The following is a 22,582-nucleotide window of genomic DNA, read 5'->3' on the forward strand; positions in this document are numbered from 1 at the left end:
CCAAGAGTGGAAGGTTACTAAAGTACTACTGTGAAATGCTCAGATTTGAAGTGTCACCCTGGAGCAATGTATTAAGAATTTGAGAATTGTGAAGTACAAGTCAGTTTAAAGGAAGAGTACCATCGCAAATGTGACTCTTTATGGAAGGAACTTTGAATAAATATTGAGTCCTGAAGTATAGTACTTACAGCTAGGTTATTGGCTTTTGAATATAAACACTATTTAATAACTATATTCAGTTGGATATTAGCAGTATTCAAACCTAAACAAAAGGATGCTAAAGCTATTATTTGGTTCTTCTAAGAAACAGTGGAAGTTGGAATAATATATTACTTTACATGATTTTGTGGGGTGCCTGGGTGGCTCAGTTGGTTAAAGCATCTGCCTTTGGCTCAGGTCATGATCCCAGAGTCCTGGGATCGAACCCCACATTGAGCCCCATGTCAGGCTCCCGGCTCAGTGGGGAGCCCGTTTTTCCCTCTTACCCCTTCATGCTCTCTCTCTCAAATAAATAAAAAGTTTTAAAAAGAGCCCCATGATTTTGTGGTACTTTTTTCAGTTGAGGGGCGCCTGGGTGGCTCAGTCAGTTAAGCATCTGCCTTTGGCTCAGGTCACGATCCCGGGATCCTGGGATCAAACTCCATATCTGGCTCCCTGCTCAGTCTGTATCATGAGAGAGAGAGAGAGAGGGAGAGAGAGAGAGTGAGAGAGAGAATGGTAAACTAAGTGAAGAGAAAGTTTACAATTATATCAAGATAAGTAATTTTTCCAAAATAAGCTCTATTATTTTTTAGGGTTTTCAAGTTTTTTTAAATTTTAATTTAAATTCCAGTTAGTTAACATACAGTGTATTATTAGTTTCAGGGTGGAATTTAGTGATTCATTAGTTCACTATAATACCAGTGCTCATCACAAGTGCCCTCCTTAATGCCCATCACCCATTTAACCCATCCCCTCCAGCAACCCTCAGTTTGTTCTCTATAAAAGGAGAGAGAGAGGTAAGCCATTAAACAGACTCAATAGCAAGGAACTTTGTAAGTGAAAGATTGAGGGAGAGTCTGAGTCAGAGAAGTATAACAGTGGAAGCAGAAGGTGGAGGATTGGGATTACTGGCTTTGAAGATGGAAGAAAGTCATGAGCCAAGAAATGTGAGCAGTCTGTCTGTCGAACTGGAAAGGATAAGTAAACATGTTCCTGTAGAAACTCTAGAAGGAATACAGCCCTGCAGAGACCTTGACCTTTGGCCCATTAACCCAGTTCAGACCACTGACCTCCAGAATTGTAAGTGGTACTTTTGTATTGTAATAAGCCTCTAAGTTATTGATAATTGGCTATAGCAACAAGAAGAATCCAGCAAGTACATTGAAATACCAAAATTAGCATCTGGCTTGAAAATTATCCCAATTCATTTTTAGTTCATAAGCCTTGGACTCTGGGTAGCAGGTGTAGACATCTGGCCTCCTGGTGAAACTGGTATAAGTCAGTCTCTGCAGTGGTCTCTGAAAATACTGAATACTGGATTTTGCAAACATATTTTTACCTGAGCTCATTATCTTAAGAACTACGGATTGAATTGTTTTTCTAAATTGCACAGGTCTTGGGTCACTGCTATGAATATCTAGTGTGTTCTTTTAAGTCTTTAGACTCTAAAAGTGAGGCTGCTGAGGAATTTGCAATTAAATTAATACCACTCCCAGAACCCCAGAGGAACCATACCTATTCAATAGTAGAGAAAGCCCAGGCAGAATGCTACTAATGTGAGTCCTAGTTCTATTCAGGAGTCAAGAAACTCCTGGCAGACTCTAAGCTAGATAAGAAATTGCATAATATTTTAGATTTTATGTAATTTGGGACTTTGGATACATGGCTTTTGATACTCAAGGTTTAAGCAAATGGACTTGAACATCAGTTCCTTTGATCTTTTAATTTTCATTTTCAAAGAGATTTATTATTTTTTCTCCTTCAGAACATCATAATAGGAGGGGACTTATATTTAAATTTGGGTCCTCTCTGTTAGTTGCAGGTTGTTGTTGAAGTATCTATGGTTCATCTTAATTTGGCCTTTTGTTTTCAGTTTTATGTAAGGCTTTCCTTAAAACTACAAGAAAAAAACAGCTTGAGAATATACTTATAGAAAGAATTCTGGACGATGCCTGTAATCTGCCCTGTGCACTTGGCTAACAGGAAAGGTAGTGACTCCTGCCTCAAATGTGCACTATATCAGAAGACAAACTTGGGTGGATTTGCATTTCTCTATTTGTAGAGGTCTCTATCCTTCACATGATAATTTAATAATTTCTTTTGTGAGTTCACACAGTGTAGACTGATTTGACAATTCACAGGCCTACATAAGTTATTATGATGCTACACACTCTCTAAAACAGTTTTCTTTTTTTTTTTAAGTGTATTTAGTGACACTTTCATTTCTTTTCAAGATATGTATAGATAGCCAGTTATGTACCATGTATTCTACTAGCTGGACAGCGAGGGAGGGAGGAGAAGAAAGGGCATACTCCCAGGTTTGAGGACAACTTGGCCATGGCATGGACTTAAATAGAATAGAGTTCTGATCCATGGTAGAGTATGCTGGAAACAAAGTGTGGAGCATCCACCAGAATTCCCAGGAAGATCTTTGGGAAACAGACTCTTGAATGGCTGCAGAAAATCATTGACTTACTGGTTGATAGATTGGCAAAAGTAACTGGGTATTCAGAACTAAGCTATATTTTTCTTCCCTTTGAGGGAAAGCCCACGCAGGGTTTTCTTCTTTGTCCACCCATGAAGTCTTACCGGGGTACCTTGCCACATCAGTTCTACTTCTGCTAAGTAGCCTACAGACAAAAACTTTTCCCTGCTGGTCTCTGTATAAAGGTGATATATGAGCCTTCATTTTACTCTTTTTTTTTATATTAATTTTTTTTAAACTTTTATTTTATTTTATTTATTTTTAAAAATTTTTTATTTTTTATAAACATATTTTTATCTCCAGGGGTACAGGTCTGTGAATCGCCAGGTTTACACACTTCACAGCACTCACCATAGCACATACCCTCCCCAATGTCCATAACCCCACCCCCCTTCCCTCAACCCCCCTCCCCCCAGGACCCCTCAGTTTGTTTTGTAAGATTAAGAGTCACTTATGGTTTGTCTCTCTCCCAATCCCATCTTGCTTCATTTATTCTTCTCCTACCCCCTTAACACCCATGTTGCATCTCCACTTCCTCATATCAGGAAGATCATATCTCTGATTGACTTATTTCGCTAAGCATGATACCCTCTAGTTCCATCCACGTCGTCACATCAGCCTCCATTTTAACTCTTTGTTTTATCCATCAGCTTTTTCAGACATGGACAACGATGATTGCCATTGACTGGGCTTTCTTCAGAAACTCCAATATGTTGCAAAGACTGCAAGTTAAAATACAAATAATGTACAGTATTTTAAACCAGACCATAAAGGGTTGGAAAAGTGAGGGAGAATACGCAGACATGTCCAGGCACACACACGTGCACACACATACACACACTTTCTGTCTGTCTGTCTCTCTCTCCTATTCTGAATGTAAATGGGTTTGTGCTGCGTTTTTTTAGGCATATTACTCCTTTGAGCCACTAAGCTTCAAAAAAATTACATGGTTACTGAAGAAAATGCTAAAGCTAGAACTAGCTCAGGAATATGATGGCAATCTCATCAGAGGGAGCCTATTACAAAGGCCAGAAGCAAGACAAAATAAGTGGTAAAGTGCATTAAGGAACAAAAACAAACAAATAAACCAACCCTGGTGGGAAGTCACTAGAAAATGGGCTTACATTTTGAATCAGAGTAATTTCCTGGAAACATCATTCTCCCTGTTTAAGTACCGATGCCATAAGGTTCAGTGACAAAATCTTGAGCAATATAACAGGTTTTCTTACATTGGTTTCTTGATCCATGCTGGCACATTTGCACAATATGATACCCTAGTGTTAATGGAGAGTGCAGGGGGCAAAATCCATGTTAAGTGTTTTGCAGAGGGGAAACGGTCCACCTGTTAACACAGAAAAGTTGATGAACAAACTCCCAGAGTATCAAAGAGGCAGAAACTCATGGAGAAAGTACTGCAGGCAACATGGATAGTCAGTTGCCTCATTTCTGTCTTCTGTGCGTCTTTCTCTCTGCTGTGAAGGCAACATGTTCCCCAACTTACTCCAACTGGGAACAAAGTTGCAAATGTGCAGAGATGTGTGAGGTCAGGTCTGTGTCCCACTGAAAGTAAAAAGAAGATAAAATATGTGTTTTGGGAATTCAGGGTAAGGCTGATCTCATTTCCCCAAAGTACAGTACTCTAAGGATCCTTGTGGCCCTCTCATAGGCTTTGTGCTCTGTGTGCTTTTCATTTAACAGAAGTCAATCCAGAACGTTGTATTATTGACCAAATTGAGCACCATGTGGCTGTGCCGTAGGTTCCGAGAAGCCCAATGAGACACATTTAAAGCCTCTGAACATGACCCTGTTCCTTGCATAATGTAAGAAGAGCTGGAGGCAGTGGCAACATAGAGTAATCATAACAAGAACAGACAGAAGCTAGACTTCCTGAGGTGAATCCTCTTGGGGTATAGCAGGTAAATTTGTACCTTATTTTCCTTGGCCCGCAAATGGAAATAAGAGTTCTTGTCCCAAAGGATGTTTCTAAGAATGATGGGTTTAACATTTACAATCAGTCTTTGTCATAAGTGAGAGACTTCTCTGTTTGTTTAGTTAATTTTAAGAGTTTTTACTCTAGAGAGAATCCAGTGTTGCCTTCCAGGACCTTCTATGATCTGAAAATCTGGTTTAGTCCTCTCATATGTACCATCATAGTAATTTATATTTCTCCTTTCATATTTTTTTCTTTCTTTCATGTTTCTTTTCTTTTCTTTCTTTTTTTTTTACAGTCAAAGTTTTATGTAATCATTTTTATTTACAACTGAAACTTGGGGAACTCAGAGTTAACATCCTTGCCTCTGAGCTTCTTGCTGTGCTTTATCCAAATGAACCTTGATGAGCCGACTACCATCCAGTTTCACATGAATTCTCTTGCCCACAATTTTGCTTGGGAAAACCAAGTCCTCCAGGATCACGGCATGCGCAGCTGTCAAAGTGCGGCTCCTGGGATGCTTTTGCTTATTTTTTGTATGACTTTTTCGAGTTGGTTTAGGCAGAATTCTCCTCTGAGCAATAAAGGCGATGTGCTTCCCATTGAACTTTTTCTCCAGTTCACGGACTTGCCGGACTTGGATTTTCTGGAAAGATTTCAGTTGAGGAACGGGAACAAAGATGGTAATAGCTTTCCGAACACCGCCAACTTCAGTTTCCTTGGATGCCGTGATGATACTCAGCTCCCTTACCTGGGCTCTGAGGTCGGAGCTCATCTCCGACTCTGGAAGAGCCTGGGAGACGCCGGACTCGAACTGGTCTGGCTTCTCCCCATAGGGCTTCACGATCTTCAACCTTGAACTGAACATGGCCTTCTCCTTGGTGAGAGTGCCGGCCTAGGAAGAGCACTTTTTTTTTTTTTTTTAAATCTTATAAGTTTTTATGTATCATTTACTCCTCAGTAGAGTATCAACTCCAGGACAGCAGAGATGTTATTTGTTGCTTGTTACTTAATGGCTAACATAGTGTGTGACATAGTTAAAAGAAAAAAAAAGTTGTTCAATGAATGATGGAAGAAAGATCCATAGTTCAGATTATGCCTGATATACAAAAGTGGCTGAAATAATACTTAGTAAACACTCAATTAAACTGAATTATGTAATCTCTAGCCACCCAGGCAAAAGATCAAAAACCTACTAAATGCTTCCATGAGGATTACATGATGTGTTTGTTGTAGTCGTGAATGTAATAGAACTGGAACGTAGTGCTGCCAGAGCATAGCTTGAGAGTGTACCTAGGGAGTGGGTTCTGGATAATTCTCATTCCTTTCCTGTGCCACGCCCAAACTCTGGAAGGATACTAAAAGATTTCCCAGTTTGGATACCCAATATGGGAAGGGTATTGATGGATTTGCAAGGTCACGGCGATTCTGTATTTCTAGAGGTCCTCACTCTTTAGATTAAAATGAAAAAAATTTGTTTTGTGACTTTTTTGGACATTGTACACAAGTGGCCTACATATAGATATGCATTTTTATGTCAGAATATATTTCCAAAAAGTTGTTTATTTTTAAGTTAACATACAGTAAAGTTGACTATTTTTAGTATATAGGTCTATGAATTGAACACATATATATTCATTTAACCACCACTATAATCACTATGGAGAATAGTCTATCATCCAAAATACTCTTTCATGCAGTCCACTTATATTGACAGTGATATGTAACTAGAGTTTTATCTTTTTTATTATTCCACATAAATGGAATCATAAAATATGTGAACATCAGAGTCTATAATTCATACAATCCTAAATTGTTGCCTGAATCAGTGATTTACTCTTTTTATTGCTAAGAAGAATTGCTTTGAAGGGATTTGTCCCTTGAATAAACAAATAAACTGTTTGTTTATTTTCCCACTGAAGACAGTTTAAGTTGTTTCCAGCATTGAGTAATGATGAAAAATAATTGTAGTGAATCTTTTTGGTACCACGTATTCTTCTAGTTGAAGGAATATAGTGACAGGGCAGAAAAGTTTTAAAGCCCATTATTCTTAAAGTCTATTGAGAAGTTAATTATATTCAAAAATTTAAAAAAAAATCATAAAATCAAATGTGTGGCTTGATGTTTTTTCTAGATGCCTAAGATTTTATTCCAGTGTATTTGAAAGTTTGTAACCAAAGGTTGAATTGAGACTACTGAGACATTCACTGTTTCTTAGTCTGAATTATGATTATATGCTAGTAAAACAGACAACAAAGGGGCAACTGGGTGGTGCAGTCGGTTAAGTGTCCAACTCTTGATTTTGGCTCAGGTGCTAATCTCAGAGTCATGAGGTCATGAGGTCATGAGGTCCAGCCCCGCATCCACTCTGCACTCAGCACAGAAGCTGCTTAGGACTCTCTCTCCCTCTACCCTTCCCAGTAAAATAAATAAATAAATCCTTAAAAAAATACAAAAGAGTTTATATTTAAGATTATATTATACTGGGGGGCACCTGAGTGGCTCAGTGGGTTAAGCCTCTGCCTTCGGCTCAGGTCATGATCTCAGGGTCCTGGGATCGAGCCCCACATCGGGCTCTCTGCTCAGTGGGGAGCCTGCTTCCCCTTTTTCTGCCTGCCTCTCTGCCTACTTGTGATCTCTCTCTGTCAAATAAATAAATAAGACCTTAGAAAAAAAGATGATATTATACTGAACTGATAAATCATTGAGCATTATATCAAAAACCAGTGATGTACTGTCTCTTGGGCAATTGATTTTAAATAAATTAAATAAACAAACAAATAAAATTATATGTAGAGATTTTGCTTTGTTTTGTTTTGATTTAAGATTATTGAACATAATCCATCAGAATTTCAGAGGAGGGGCCAGGGAACATGTGTTTTATTTACACCCTCCTCAGGGATTCTGATGAACGCTTCAGGTTAAGATTGACTTCTCTGGGGGTGCCTGGGTGGCTCAGTGGGTTAAGCCGCTGCCTTCGGCTCAGGTCATGATCTCAGGGTCCTGGGATCGAGTCCCTTGTCGGGCTCTCTGCTCAGCAGGGAGCCTGCTTCCTTCTCTCTCTCTCTCTGCCTGCCTCTCAGTGTACTTGTAATTTCTCTCTGTCAAATAAATAAATAAAATCTTTAAAAAAAAAAAAAAGATGACTTCTCTGAATTTTTGAAAATCAAACCGGAATAATATTGGACAATACCTCACTTCAAAGAAGATGATACAACGTAGTTGATTAGTTTCCATATGTCATGTCATTGTAACCTAATTCTTGGTTAACTTTGAACTATTTCCTTTAAATATTGAAAGTAAGACTATTACCTAGATGCCAGAGTTTTCGTTATTGACCCCCCAAAAAAAGTTATCGGTAATTCATAGTCAAATATGAAAGGCTTATTAAAGTTGATACTGGAAGAGACTGTCCTATTTAAATATATATGACAGCTGTGACTCAGTGTGGATCCCACAGTAAAATTGGAAGTAATGCCCTGAGGACTTCCTTTGGCCCCAAAGGGAAGGTAGGTGGTGGATCAGCGCCAGCCCTGTTTTAGCACTTGCTGTTTTACAAGAGGCAGTCATACTTCCAATGTTCAGTCATCTCTCCTAGATTTCCTTTTCCCTATAATTCCAATTCTCATACCAAACTGACTGAGAAACTAAATCTAGTACATTGGGCCTCATCTTTCAGTACTTTACTGTCAAAGGTGTCTTGTCTGTGCAATTCCCCTCACTTACTTAAATCAAAGTATACACACATGTCTCCTGTTGCAGTTAAACATCTCTCCAGAAAAACTGACCTGTTTTCTTTTCTTTTCTTTTTTTTTTTTACATGGCGATATGAGTTGGGCTATTTAATCTCTCTCTGTTTCACAAGAAAGAAGTATATACTTAGACGAACATATCTGGTCCATCCGGTAGAACAGCCAACAGCCAGAAAGGAATGACAGAGGTTGGTTACCTGAGGTATTAGAATCAGTTCACCAAGGAAATAAAGTAACGAGAATGAGTTTGATCATGATTTAAAGAATTGCTTCTTCCCTAAATAACAATATTTGTTGCTCAGACAGGATCACAGATGACTGATTGGTAGGTAGGAAATTCGCAGTTCTAAATTGGTACTATTTCCACTGAGCAATTTTGATGTAAAAAAACAGTGGCTGTGATAGAAGATAAAACAACAGGAGAAAACCAAAACAAAACCTTCAAATGGCTTTTATTTAACAAAACTGCTTCAGGGGCACCTGGGTGCCTCAGTGGCTTAAGCCTTTGCCTTCTGCTCAGGTCATGATCTTAGGGTCCTGGGATCAAGCTTCCTCCTCTGCCTCTGCCTGCCTCTCTGCCTACTTGTGATCTCTCTCTCGTTCTCTGTCAAATAAATAAATGAAATCTTAAAAGAAAAAAAAAAACTGCTTTTACTTAAAAACACATGCCTACTGGTCTGAAATGGTGAATTCAGCTCATGGAAAAAGTTTCTTATTTCCTTTCTTTCTTTTTTAAGTCTATGGATTTATTAAGAGTATTATCAGTGACTTTCTTAGGATAAATTCATTTTACAAAATGGCTTAGTATCTTTTCCCTTCGTTCTTGACTATGAGGTTAAGTAGGGACAAAGACAGACATAATATTCACATGTTTTTAAAACCCTGAAATTTGAAGTTTAAGAAGAATGGGCCAATATTCCCTGGCTTATTGGAGAAGTAGTTATATAATTCTTTTTTGCAGAATGCTTGACATTCTACCTGAGTTTGTAAATGTTCATCCTGTTAGAGGGGAAAACATCAAGTTTATACTGTCAAGGTTAAGGAAAGTGAATTCCTTTTACTTTAGGTCATAAGCTTCTTAAACAGGCTTTTAATTTGAGTTTCTTACAAAAGATTATCTGAGCTACTGGGAATTTTTTCTAAAAGACTTACTTACGTACTCAATTAGAAGAAGAGTTCCATCCTCTTTCTGGCTTATAGTTCAATGAGGCTTTCTTTCTCTGACTTTGTTTTCATAAATGCCTAACCAGGTTAAAATGTAAAAGTGCATTTGTTAATGACATTCACTATTGCCATTTATATTTAAATAGTGCTAGACAATTATGACATGATTTATTTTCTTTTGAATATTAATGTTCCACAATGCTTGAATGCTTGTCTCATCCAAAGCTTCAAGTTTAGTTTAAAATTTTTATAATGCAAATGCAGTTACACATTTAAAATCCCACTATCATAAACATAACTATTAGTTCCACTTTAAATGCCAAAAAGAGACGGAGCTTTAACAAGCTCTTTCAAACAATTTCATTCTAATATGAACAAAAAGCTAAGAAGAGAGAGATGTGTTCCTAAATATATTTTATATTCTTTTTACAAAGGACTTTCTTTCCTCTTTTTCTTTTTTTCCTGCTTCTTTCCTCATAAGTTTGTAGGAATTTAGCTTCATTGAGGCAGGTAGAAGAATGAGGCTTCCCTTCGGGCACGCTGAGCACTAGGAAGACCATTTCTCTTTTCCACGTCTGGGCAACCTAGATGTCTAATTAAATAAATGGCCAGACAAACAAGCACTTGTTAGTTTGGCATTTTTATGATATAAACAAGAAAAAGAAGTTGTTGTTTTAAGCATATTTGAACAGATATAACTGTATTTTTATCTTCTGAGCAAAAAAAAAAAAAAAATGTTAACAGGAGATGTTTTAAAATGTCAGAGTAAACATTCACAAGACAGAAGGTTCTAGACTAAGAACATAATAAACCAAGAGCCGACAACCAGACCAAACATACCACACAAGCATTACTTACCCGCTGAATCACATTGCACATTTGTGACGTTTCTATTCTGATAAAGCAAATAACTACCTTTTGAGTTTTTAAGTTTGTAGGGGAGTGTGGAGAATGTTCACTAAACATAGAGTAAGGATATGTTTGGATGGCTTTGATTGTTTTTGCTACTGAGTAGGTAAAGATTATAATAGCCTCCTATTTTGGCTTACAGTTGTGTACTTTTACATTTTATTCATGTGGTTTTTTTTCTCCCTATGTACTGATCCATCATTCTCTATGTTTCTCTGTGTTTAGTATCATTATTATCTCATATCCCATTTTACAAATAAGGAAACAAGTCTAAGTGATGTGCTAAGGGTCACAGGAGCATTAAGAATGGAGCCAGGGTTTAAAACAAAGCATTCTGGTTTTAGACAGTGTTCTCATTCAAGACACTATCTATTTAAGCATCCTTGGAAAGACTTTGATGTGTACACTAATTAAAATATTTAAGGCCCAATGCAGAGCAAAGTAGTGGGCTTTGAAATCTTGCACTAGGATAATCTCATATAATGAGGTTGATATTATGCTTCCTCCTATGAGATGCTTTTGATTATATTTGTAACATACCTTAGAGAAAGTTTACTATTGCAAAGAAGTAATAAAACATTATAAAAGAAGTTCTCATAATTCCTCAAGTCCTGTTTTATTTAATACCAATTTACAGGTGTTCTTTCTATAACACTTTTCTTAGTTAAGCATTGACTTTCATTGTGTAGAAAGAAGTTGGATTATCTATACTAGTTATTTGAAGTTCTTGGAAAATTAAAACACTGTGTACTCATTACAAGGTATGGATACATCAGGGTGTAGTTATTTTAACTGTAAGAAGGGACTTTGAGATCTAAATCAAGTCTCTGGAGGAACATCTTACTTTGGTCCTACTTTATATTATCATCAGCCCTTCCTTTTAACCCATACCTCATGTTTTCTAAAAATAGCACTAGCTCAGCAGAGATCCACATTTGGGTATACTACCAACAGTAAACTCATTTGAGGGCTTTATGGGCATTTATATATCTTTGCTCTGCTAATTTTAATAACCAGGCATCTATTCTTAGCAGGAGAAAGTAACTATCTAAAGAGAGTTCAGAGATTATAAAATATTCCAGCTACATAAAATGTTCCAGCTAACCATTATGGCAGGAATATTAAACTTCCCATCTTACTTTAAGAAAAGGAGATTAAGGGGTGCCTTGGATGGTGCAGTGGGTTGGAGCCTCTGCCTTTGGCTTGGGTCATGATTCCAGGGTCCTGGGATGGAGCCCCACATTGAACTCTCTGCCCAGCAGGAAGCCTGTTTCCCCCCTTCCCCGCCAACCCCAACCCTGCCTGCCTCTCTGCCTACTTGTGATCTCTGTCTGTCAAATAAATAAACAAAAACTTAAAAAAAAAAGAAAAGGAGATTAAAGTGCACTGCATATCCTCAAAGAAGTAAGAAATGCTGATTTGTGATGTTCTCAAAAAGGAATTCCTTCTTCTCTGTGATTTCCTTGTATGAAAAGAATAATTGGTGCATCCCAAATTAAGGATTTTCTATGAAGTGAGTTTCTATGGATTCTAGCCAAATATATCAGCACATTAGACAATCATTAATTGCAGAAATCTCTCTCAGAATATCTCACATGTGTCTTGGTGCTAGGTCTAAGATAAAACTCTTAAGCCTTCAGAGAGTCACCATTTTTTACCCAGAAGCCAAGTATCATCTCTTATGTCAAATATACTGTAGACATACTAGACTATTTACGATTAGAATAAAGGACTGCTACAGATGTCTCTATCCCAGTCTTTGAAGAAATCATACTTCCAAAGCCCGTTCTATAGAAGTATAGGGTAATTGAAAGGAAACCTTGGCAGAATATGATAGATATATTCTTGTACCTCTGAGTGTTCATCTGTAGCTCTTTCTGTCATGATGAATGGTCTCAAGTACATTCCATCTCAGTGCTAGTGAAATAGAATCAATATTGCAAATTTGAAACTTGAAACTAACCATTTCAGGGTATGGGGAAGACCACTGCCCAAATGGTTGCATTTTATTAAATGAGAGTATTCAGTAAAATCCATTCCTAGGAAAAGTTAATGTCTGCATGTTGAGACTATCTCTTTATTCTTATTCCTTTTCCCCATATTTTTTTATTCACACCATTAACACCTAAAATATAATTTATTCCTAGATATGAGAAATAACCAAGTACATCCATTTAGCCCTCCATATATTTTTTTTGCTTCTATTTCTGTATCTGTAAATATATGTGTGGACAAATGCAACTGGTTATAACTATATTCGGCGTGTTTCCTGTTTCTTTTAACCTAATCAAAATATTCATATTTTGGGGCACCTGGGTGGCTCAGTGGGTTAAAGCCCCTGCTTTCGGCTCAGGTCATGGTCCCAGGGTCCTGGGATCGAGCCCCGCATCGGGCTTCCTGCTCGGCAGGGAGCCTGCTTCCTCCTCTCTCTCTATCTGCCTGCCTCTCTGCCTACTTGTAATCTGTCTGTCAAACAAATAAATAAAATTTTTTAAAAAATTCATATTTTTTCAATAAAACCTATATAATTTTCTTAAATTTTTGAGTTATTAAAGTTTGTAAATGAACTTCCGATCTTTTTCGCACACTGTTTGGCATTTGCATTTTCTGTTTTGCTCTAAATCTCTGAGAAAATTTTTAATTTCTTCTTTTTCCTGAGTATACTAATAGTTATCATGCCTATTCTGCTTATACCGAAGAGTCCCCTTTCCTGTTTTCAAGTTGTTCCTCAAATACTTAACATGGATTCTTTCAACAAATATTACTCCCATTTAAAACAAACATAGAAAAAAAAACAAACATAGAACAACTAAATGTATCTTGAGATTTGTGTTCACCATCATGCCCATTGGAAAACCATAATTTAGGCTGCCCATCGCCAACTGTGGGTAGCATTCACACAGAGGAACCACCTCCTGAGCTCCTGGATGTTCCCATCCTTTATCAGGGTATGCCTTGATTTGTCACATGGCTTAGAGCCAAGTCTTCTGTTTTAAAATAATGTCTCTTTTATTTGTTTGTTTATTTATTTGTTTTTTTATTTTTTAAAGATTTTATTTATTTATTTGACAGAGAGATCACAATTAGGCAGAGAAGCAGGCAGAGAGAGAGGGAGAAGCGGGCTCCCTGCTGAGCAGAGAGCCCAATGTAGGGCTCAATCCCAGGACCCTGAGATCATGATGTGAGCTGAAGGCAGATGCTTAACCCCCTGAACCACTCAGGTGCCCCAATGTCTCTACTATTTTTAAACAATAGGGAAATGAACACAGATTATAGCATAGATACAATTATTAAAATATCTAAAATGAAAGAAGAAACAAGCATAAAGGAATAGCTACTTTTAGTAAAGACATTATCAGCCATAGGAGAAAAAAAAAAAGTCTAATTAAGAAAATAACAGTAGCTGAGCTCCAGAAAGCAGGAAATTGTTGAAAACTACTGGACTAAACTAATAACTTCAGACCATTCTATTTATCATTTATCATCTTAATTCTTTTCTTGCTAAAATATTTTATTGCTGATTATTCTAAATGATTTTCAGAATAAGCATATGGCCCATGTCATAATTGAAGTCAACAAACATTAAGATCTGTTTAAAAATAATGATATGCCAGCAAACTTACAAGGATGACATTCAGTTACTTGTTAAATATAGGATTTTAATTGGAATCTAGTTAGATGTATTTGTTTAAAGAAAGGAATATGTTTTGGTTTTGATATGTTTCTTTTAGTTCTTAAGAAAATAATATGTTTTGGTTTTTCTATGTTTCTTTTAGTTCTTTAGTACTTTTAGTTTCTTTAAGCTTTGTCTTCTGCTTTTAAGTCCTAGTAAAAGAGTTTCAATGGGGGAAGAAATCTTCACTTATCTTTGTCTCTCTGCCTCTGTCTTTTATATATACCCTTACATACAGTTACTATATATACACACAACACACACATATGCATATGTATGAACCTGAATAAAAATAAGTTTTAGCATTACTACCTTTGGAAATGTTTGTATTTTTTACTTGATTTTTTTTTTTAAATCCTGTGAGAAAAGCACCTTCTAGGGGATATCATTATACATGCTTTGTATTTATTGAGGTTGAATTTTCTCTATGACCTGGATTAGCAATACTAAAGAAGAAGGGCATTGAAAAGGAGAAAACTATATGAAAAAATGATATTTTAAACTCTTTCATGTATCTAAATTACCTAGACAGTCTTTTATCTGATGGGATATTTCTGTTGTGTTTAAGGAGAGAGTTATTTCTTGAGTCATTTACTATATCATATTAAATAAATGATAAAAATATAGTAGGTTAACAATATACTAGATTAAACCTGAATATAGGTTATTATACTTTTTTTTCTCAGCATAATCCCATAAATGCTGCTTTACCCATTTCTAGTTACTCTCTTTTGGTTATTTGTAAGCTTGTATCCTGTTAGCCTTCTAGAATGCTAATAATTTTATTGTCAAAATGAGTGATCCTGATGATTTAAACTTTGAGTTTTCAGTAAATTATAGCCTGCAAAGAGAATAGAAACAAGTTATCAAATTTTGTCTTAAACTGTAGATGACTTTGACAACAATCTTTCAGTGTAAGTATTCAGGAAACCTGGTAAAATATGCCATCAATTTTGATGCAAATTATGCTCAGGCATCTTGGTGATGTGGTAAGTATATGGTAGATGATTAATCAAGCTAAATAAAAGTAGATGTATTGATGTGGAAAACAATTTTTAATTTTTACTTCTCTGAGCTATTACATTTACATTTTTATCTATCTCTAGATCTTGAGGATCATGAATGGCATGTTAAGGCATGAAGCACATGTCTGTGTTATGTGCTAATAATCAAAATAGTATAAACATGATTTATACTGGCTAGGCAATTCAGCATTTCTCTACCACATTATCTAGTGAAGCCAGATATATCCCTAAGTTCTTTCAGACTCATGAATTAAGGTAGAGGTCAAATTTAATTTTGTGAATTTCTTTTTTTGTCTATAATTTTATGATGGTGATAAATATGTCTCTAAAATATTGGGATATGGTAATTTTCTGAATTACAATAGGAAGGGTACTCTGTTGCAGATGCCTGAGAAATGTATCTAGGCATGTAGCCAAAATGTCTTCCTGTATACTTAAGATTTCTTTACATTCTATTACTGAAGTTGAAAAATACATGTAAATAGTGTATTCTGTTAATAATGGATCCTTGTTTTATATTTATGTAAAATAGTTTTTAAAGTTTTAAAGAATCTAAAAATTTCAAAATATTGCACAGAAATCTTGGAGTATAACTTATGATCCAAGAAGACATGCAAGAAATATTCTGTCATTTTAAACATCTGGCACATCATCAGTTATCAATTTAAATAGTGAGACTCTATTAATTGATAAGCATCTAAATGGTTAGTTTTCCTGGCATTTTTTATAAGATTTTTTTTTAAGATTTTATTTTCTTATTTGAGAAAGAGAAAGAATGGGAGAGTGAGAGAGAGAATGAGAAGGGGGAGGGTCAGAGGGAGAAGCAGACTCCCTGCTGAGCAGGGAGCTCGATGCAGGACTCAATCCTGGGACTCCAGGATCATGACCTGAGCCTAAGGAAGTCATTTAACCAACTGAGCCACCCAGGCGCCCTTATAAGATTTTTATTTTTTAGATTTCTTTTCAGTGTAATAGAATTCATTGTTTATGCACCATGCCGAGTGCTCCATGCAATACGTGCCCTCCATAATACCCACCACTTGGCTCCCCCGACCTCCCACCCTGACCCCTTCAAAATCCTCAGATTGTTTTTCATAGTCCATGGTCTCTTATGGTTCATCTCCCCTTCCAATTTCCCTCAACTTTCTTCTCCTCTTCATCTCCCATGTTCTCCATGTTATTTGTTATGCTCCACAAATAAGTGAAACCATATGATAATTGACTCTCTCTGCTTGACTGATTTCACTCAGCATAATCTCTTCCAGTCCCATCCATGTTGCTACAAATGTTGGGTATTCATCCTTTCTGATGGAGGCATAATACTCCATAGTGTATATGGACCACATCTTCCTTATCTATTTGTCCGTTGAAGGGCATCTTGGTTCTTTCCACAATTTGGTGACTGTGGCCATTGCTGCTATAAACATTGGGGTACTTTTCACTCCATCTGATCTTTGGAGTAAATACCCAGTAGTGCAATTGCAGGGTCATAGGAAAGCTCTATTTTTAATTTTTTGAGGAATCTCCACACTGTTCTCCAAAGTGGCTGCACCAACTTGCATTCCCACCAACAGTGTAAGAGGGTTCCCCTTTCTCCACATCCTCTCCAACACACATTGTTTCCTGTCTTTCTAATTTTGGCCATTCTATTTGGTGTAAGGTGGTATTTCAACGTGGTTTTAATTTGAATCTCCCTGATGGCTAGTGATGATGAACATTTTTTCATGTGTCTGATAGCCATTTGTATATCTTCATTGGAGAAGTGTCTGTTCATGTCTTCTGCCCATTTTTTGACATTATCTGTTTTGTGTGTGTTGAGTTTAAGAAGTTCTTTGTAGATCCTGGATATCAACCTTTTGTCTGTACTGTCATTTGTGAATATCTTCTCCCATTCTGTGGGTTGTCTCTTTGTTTTGTTGACTGTTTTCTTTGCTGTGCAGAAGCTTTTGATCTTGATGAAGTCCCAAAAGTTCATTTTCGCTTTTGTTTCCTTTGCCTTTGGAGACATATTTAGAAAAAAGTTGTTGTGGTTGATATCAAAGAAGTTACTACCTATGTTCTCCTCTAGGATTCTGATGAATTCCTGTCTCATGCTGAGGTCTTTTATCCATTTCGAGTTTATCTTTGTGTATGGTGTAAGAGAATGGTCAAGTTTCATTCTTCTACATATAGCTGTCCGAATATCCCAGCACCATTTATTGAAGAGACTGTCTTTTTTCCACTGTATATTTTTTCCTGCTTTGCTGAAGATTAGTTGACCATAGAGTTGAGGGTCCTTATAAGATTTTTAAAAGTACAGTGTCTCATTGATCCTGAGCTAAGTCCTTTTGCTATTTCTAGCGTAAGATAATTCTGACCTCTATTGCCAACAACTAGGTGGGTCACTGTTCTGTTACCTGTTACTGAAGATCATAGTAAGGCAATCGTATTTCTGGAACATTTAAGAATTTAGAAAGGAGAGATGATCCCCTTTCTCATATGATTTATAAACAATACTGAAAGAGCAAAAAGCACACTAAATGATTAAAGAATAATGAAGATAATATACAAGATAATGGGATATATGTAATTTCTTACTAATTATATGTATTCAACTATAGACTTTTGTATTAATGAAAGTTTGCTTTTATTGGCAGTAAATATCTGTTAACAGGATTGCTAGATATAATGGTAATTACAGGCAGACCTTTTCCATGTGAGTCACTTTATTGCACTTTGCAGATACTGCACTTTTTACATTGAAGGTTTGTGGCAATCCTGCATCACGCAAGTCTGTCAGTGCCATTTGTCGAGGTGCTTGGGGCTCTACAAACTGTATCCATATAAGACAGCAACTTAGACAAATTTTGTGTGTGTTCTAATTTTTGCTTCAACTAAGCATTCCGTCATCTCTTTCCCTCTCCTCAGGCCTCCCTATTCCCCACGATGTTGAAATTTGGGGCACCTGGGTGGCTCAGTTGGTTAAGCATTTGACTCTTGGGTTCAGCTCAGGCTATGATCTCAGGGCCATGGGATCAGGCCCTGCACGTGGCTTGTGCTCAGCATGGAGTCTATATGAACTTTTACTCTCCCTCTGCCCCCTGCACTCTCTCTCCATCTCTCTTTCTCAAATAAACAAATAAATAAATAAAACATTATTAAAAATACTAAATTAATAGAACTGATTAAGTTTAGTAAAGAAGGCCTTCTAAAAGTGAGAAAGGCCAAGAGCTGAGCTTCTTACAACAGTTAGCCAAAGTTGTAAATGCAAAGAAAGCGTTCTTAAAGGAAATTAAAAGTGATACTGCACTGAACACACACATGATGAGCACGAGACAGACTTACCGCTGATGTGGACAAAGTTTTAGTGGTCTGGATAGAAGTCAAAGCAGCCACAACATTTCCTAAAACCAAAGCCTACTCTGGAATAAGGTCCTAAGTCTCTTTAATTCTGTGAAGGCGTAGAGAGGCGAGGCAGCTGCAGAAGAGTTTGAAGCTAACAGAGCTTGGTTCATGAGATGCTCAGAAAGAAGCCGTCTCCAAAACATAAAGATGCAAGGTGAAGCAGCAAGTGCTGATGTAGAAACGGCAGCAAGTTACCCACATCTAGCCAAGATCATTAATGAAGGTGGCTACAGGAAACAACAGATGGCCAATGTAAATAAAGTGGCCTTTTTTTGGAAGAAGATGTCATTTAGTGATTTCATAGCTAGAGAGGAGAAGTCAGTGCCTGGTTTCAAAACTTCAACGGACAGCAGCTAATGCAGCTGGTGACTTTAAGGTGAAGCCGGTGCTCACTTACCTCTCCCAAAAGTCTAGTGCCCTTAAGAATTGCTAAATCTACAAGAAATTTGCTTGTGCTCTGTAAATGGAACAACAAAACCTGGATGACAATATATCTGCTTACAACGAGATTACTGATTTTTTTTTTAAGATTTTATTTATTTATTTGACAGAGATCACAAGTAGACAGAGAGGCAGGCAGAGAGAGAGGTAGAGGGAAGCAGGCTCCCTGCTGAGTAAAGAGCCCGATGCAGGACTCAATCCCAGGACTCTGAGATCATGACCTGAGCCAAAGGCAGCAGCTTAACCCACTGAGCCACCCAGGCACCTGATTACTGAATATTTTAAGTCCACTGTTGAGAACTACTGCTCAGAAAAGAAACAAAACAAAACAGAGAAACAAAAAACAAACAAAAAACCCTACTCCTTTGAAAATATTATTCCTTTTTGATGATGCACTAGATCACCCAAGAGCTCTGATGAAGATGTTCAGTGAGGTAAGTGTCTCCCTGTCTGCTAACACAACATCCATGCTGTAGCCCATGTGGATCAAGAACTAATTTTGACTTAAATTCTTATTATTTAAGAAATACATTTTGTAAGGCTATACCTGCCATAGATAGGGATTCCTGTGACAGACCTGATCTGGGCTAAGTAAATGGAAAACTTTCTGGAAAGGATTCACCATTCTAGATGCCTTGAGAACATTTGTGATTCACGAGAAAAGGTCAAAATATCAATGTGAACAGGAGTGTGGAAGAAATTCCAACCCTCATGGGTGACTGTAAGGGTTTCAGTGAAGGAAGTAATGCAGATATGATGGAAATAGCAAGAGAACTAGAATTAGAGGTGGAGCCTAAAGATGTGACTGAATTGCTACAGTCTCATGATAAAACTTCAATGGGTGAGTAATGGTTTCTTATAGATAAGAAAGAAAGTGATATCTTGAGATGGAATGGACTCCTGCTAAAGATAAAGATGTTATGAAGATCATTGAAATAATAGCAAAGGATTGAGAATATTACATAAACTTAGTTGGTAAAGCAGTGGCAGCATTTGAGAAGATTGACTCCAATTTTGGAAGTTCTATTGTGGGTAAAATGCTATAAAACATCATCACGTGGGATAGAGAAATTGCAAAAGGAAGAGTCAATTGATGTGCAAACTTCAATTTTGTCTTAAAGAAACTGCCATAGCCACACCAACCTTTAATAACCACCACCCTGATCAGTTACCAGTCATCAGCATCAAGACAAGACCCTCCATCAACTCAAAGATTAGGACTTGCTAAAAGCTTGGGTGATGCTTAACATTTTTTTTTTTTAAACCAGTAAAGTATTTTTTATATAAAGGTATGTGCATTGTTTTGTAGACATAATGCTCTTGCACAATTACTAGATTGCAGTATAGCTTAAACATAACTGTTTTATGTATTGGGGAACCGAAATAATTTATTTGACTGCCTCATTGCAATATTTGCTTTATTGCAGTGTCTGGATCCAAACTCCCGAAGACTCTGAGGTGTGCCGGCATTTGTTTGACTTCACTGGAAATTACAAATATGTTTTCTAGAGTACCATTTTCAAATCTCACCTCCCTCCAAAAATTTATCAGTTAGAAATACATTTATTCTGTATCCATGTCAGAACTTGATATTGTCAGTTTTGTTCGTTAGTGTTGTTTTTTTCCCCATTCAGCTGGTATATCATGGTTGTAATTCACATTTATCTAATGATTAGTAATATTGAGCTTCTCTTTATTTTATTTAATTCAGTTAACCAGCAAATAGTACATCATAAGTTTCAGATGTAGAGTTCAGTGACTGATCAGTTGCATGTAACACCTGGTGCAATGAGTATTTCTTGATGTGTTTGTCATCTTTTCACATCCTTTTGATGAAATATCTGTTCATATTTTCTGTACATTCAGCTTTCTTTTGCTTATTCATCCTGTATCCTTAAACATTACTAAATGTACCCTTTAGTTCTAGAAGCATTCATTTCTTCTTTTTCTCTTACTGCACCAGCAAAGACATCCACTGTGATGTTCCACAGCAGTGCATAGTATAGGACTTTCTAGCCTTGTTCCTCATCTTAAGAAGAAATTTTTTTTAATTGTTATGTATAATATCAGCTGAGGCTTCTTTTTGTATGTGTGTGTGAATACTCTTTATCAGGGGGAGGAAAGTCCCTTGTATAACTAATTCGCTGAAAGTTTTTTATCAGGAATCAGTGATAAATTATACTAAATATGGGGATTAGCTCCTATTTCCTAGAGTAAATACCAAGTCTCTGAGTCGCTTTCCCCAGCCATGTGCCGTCTCACTCTGTGAGGGGTCATATCCCACATCCAGCTGCTGAGACCCATCTCACAGTGTTTAGCCATGCATGCATTGACTGGAGAGATGGGTTCAACAAGAGATAGAAGGCAATACTTAAATATATATGTATCTTTAGCTCAGATACCTTTCCTGCATTTGAGAACCATATTTTCAAGAGATTAAGAGATATTTTAAAGTATTTAATAGATATATTAAGTTTTAAAGCTAAGTCAATAACTAAATGCATTATTTCACCCTTACTCAGTACCTTCTGTCCTGTATTCAACATCTCAGTCAAGGTCACCCCCCTCTACTCATCCTTAGGAGTTTAGAAACCTTGTCAGCCATATCCCCTAATAAAATTTGTCGCTAGGTTTTATCTGTCTCCTATTCTGGAACCATGAAACAGTGTACCAATGAGTTTTTTTGAGGCTCTCTCTAGATCCATCTTTATCTCTTTCTTTTTCAAGTTCATACAGTCTTTATCAATGCATCTCTCCTCCAAATTTCTTAACTTTCTAATCCATCTACCAAGTATTTCTCTATGAAAACTATTTGAAATCTGTGACAGTATTTAAAGTGATTAATACTTCCCCCTTGACTAACATATAATGTCAAAGATCTTCTGTACTGTGCTACCTTTGTAAAAATATTTCTTCCGTTTTCCTTTTGAGCCTTCTCTCATTGCTCACCACTACCCTGGCTACATTCCAGTTAAACAGAACCCTTGCCTGTTTTTAGATGTGCTGCATGCTCTGTTGTCTCAATGCTTTTGAAATTCTCTTTCCTCCTTTTCAAATTCCTGTGCTCCTACGGAGTTTTCAAGATCTGGCCTAAATGCCCTCTGATCCTTATCTAGGAGTGTAATGGATTTGCTCAGGGAAAGTTTATCCATCTTCTATTGCATTGGGAGGATTTTATACCCCCATTTATTAAGATATTTCATGTATTTTTTTGTTTGTTTGTTTTAAAGATTTTATTTATTAGATAGAGAGGGGACAGCGAGAGAGGGAACACAAGCAGGGGAAGTGGGAGAGGGAGAAGCAGGCTTCCCGCTGAGCAGGGAGCCCAATGCTGTGGGGTTTAATCCCAGGACCCTGGGATCATGACCATAGCTGAAGGCAGAGCCTTAACAATTGAGCCACCCAGGCACCCCTCGTGTATTATTTTATATATTGATATTACATATTTTGTATTATATCAGTATTATATATTGAGATATATAGGTCTCCTTTCATTATATTTCTATAATATTTGTGTTCTCAGCTTCTAGCAACTGTTCCACATATAGGAATTTCTTAGTTACTTAAACGAATTAGTATTGGTATGACATATCAAATAGAACTTGGTTCTGTTATCTT

General features: G+C 36.9%; 1 pseudogene across 1 annotated transcript; it reads right to left on the reverse strand.

Annotated features, from left to right (window-relative positions):
* Positions 1-4,968: 4,968 nt before the first annotated feature.
* Positions 4,969-5,484, reverse strand: LOC309849194 (small ribosomal subunit protein eS7 pseudogene; annotated as a pseudogene). Its single transcript has one exon. The product of its transcript is annotated as a small ribosomal subunit protein eS7 pseudogene (transcript).
* Between the last annotated feature and the right edge of the window lie 17,098 nt (positions 5,485-22,582).

This window comes from Mustela nivalis (assembly GCF_964662115.1).
Source record: "Mustela nivalis genome assembly, chromosome: 15".
NCBI lineage: Eukaryota > Metazoa > Chordata > Mammalia > Carnivora > Mustelidae > Mustela > Mustela nivalis.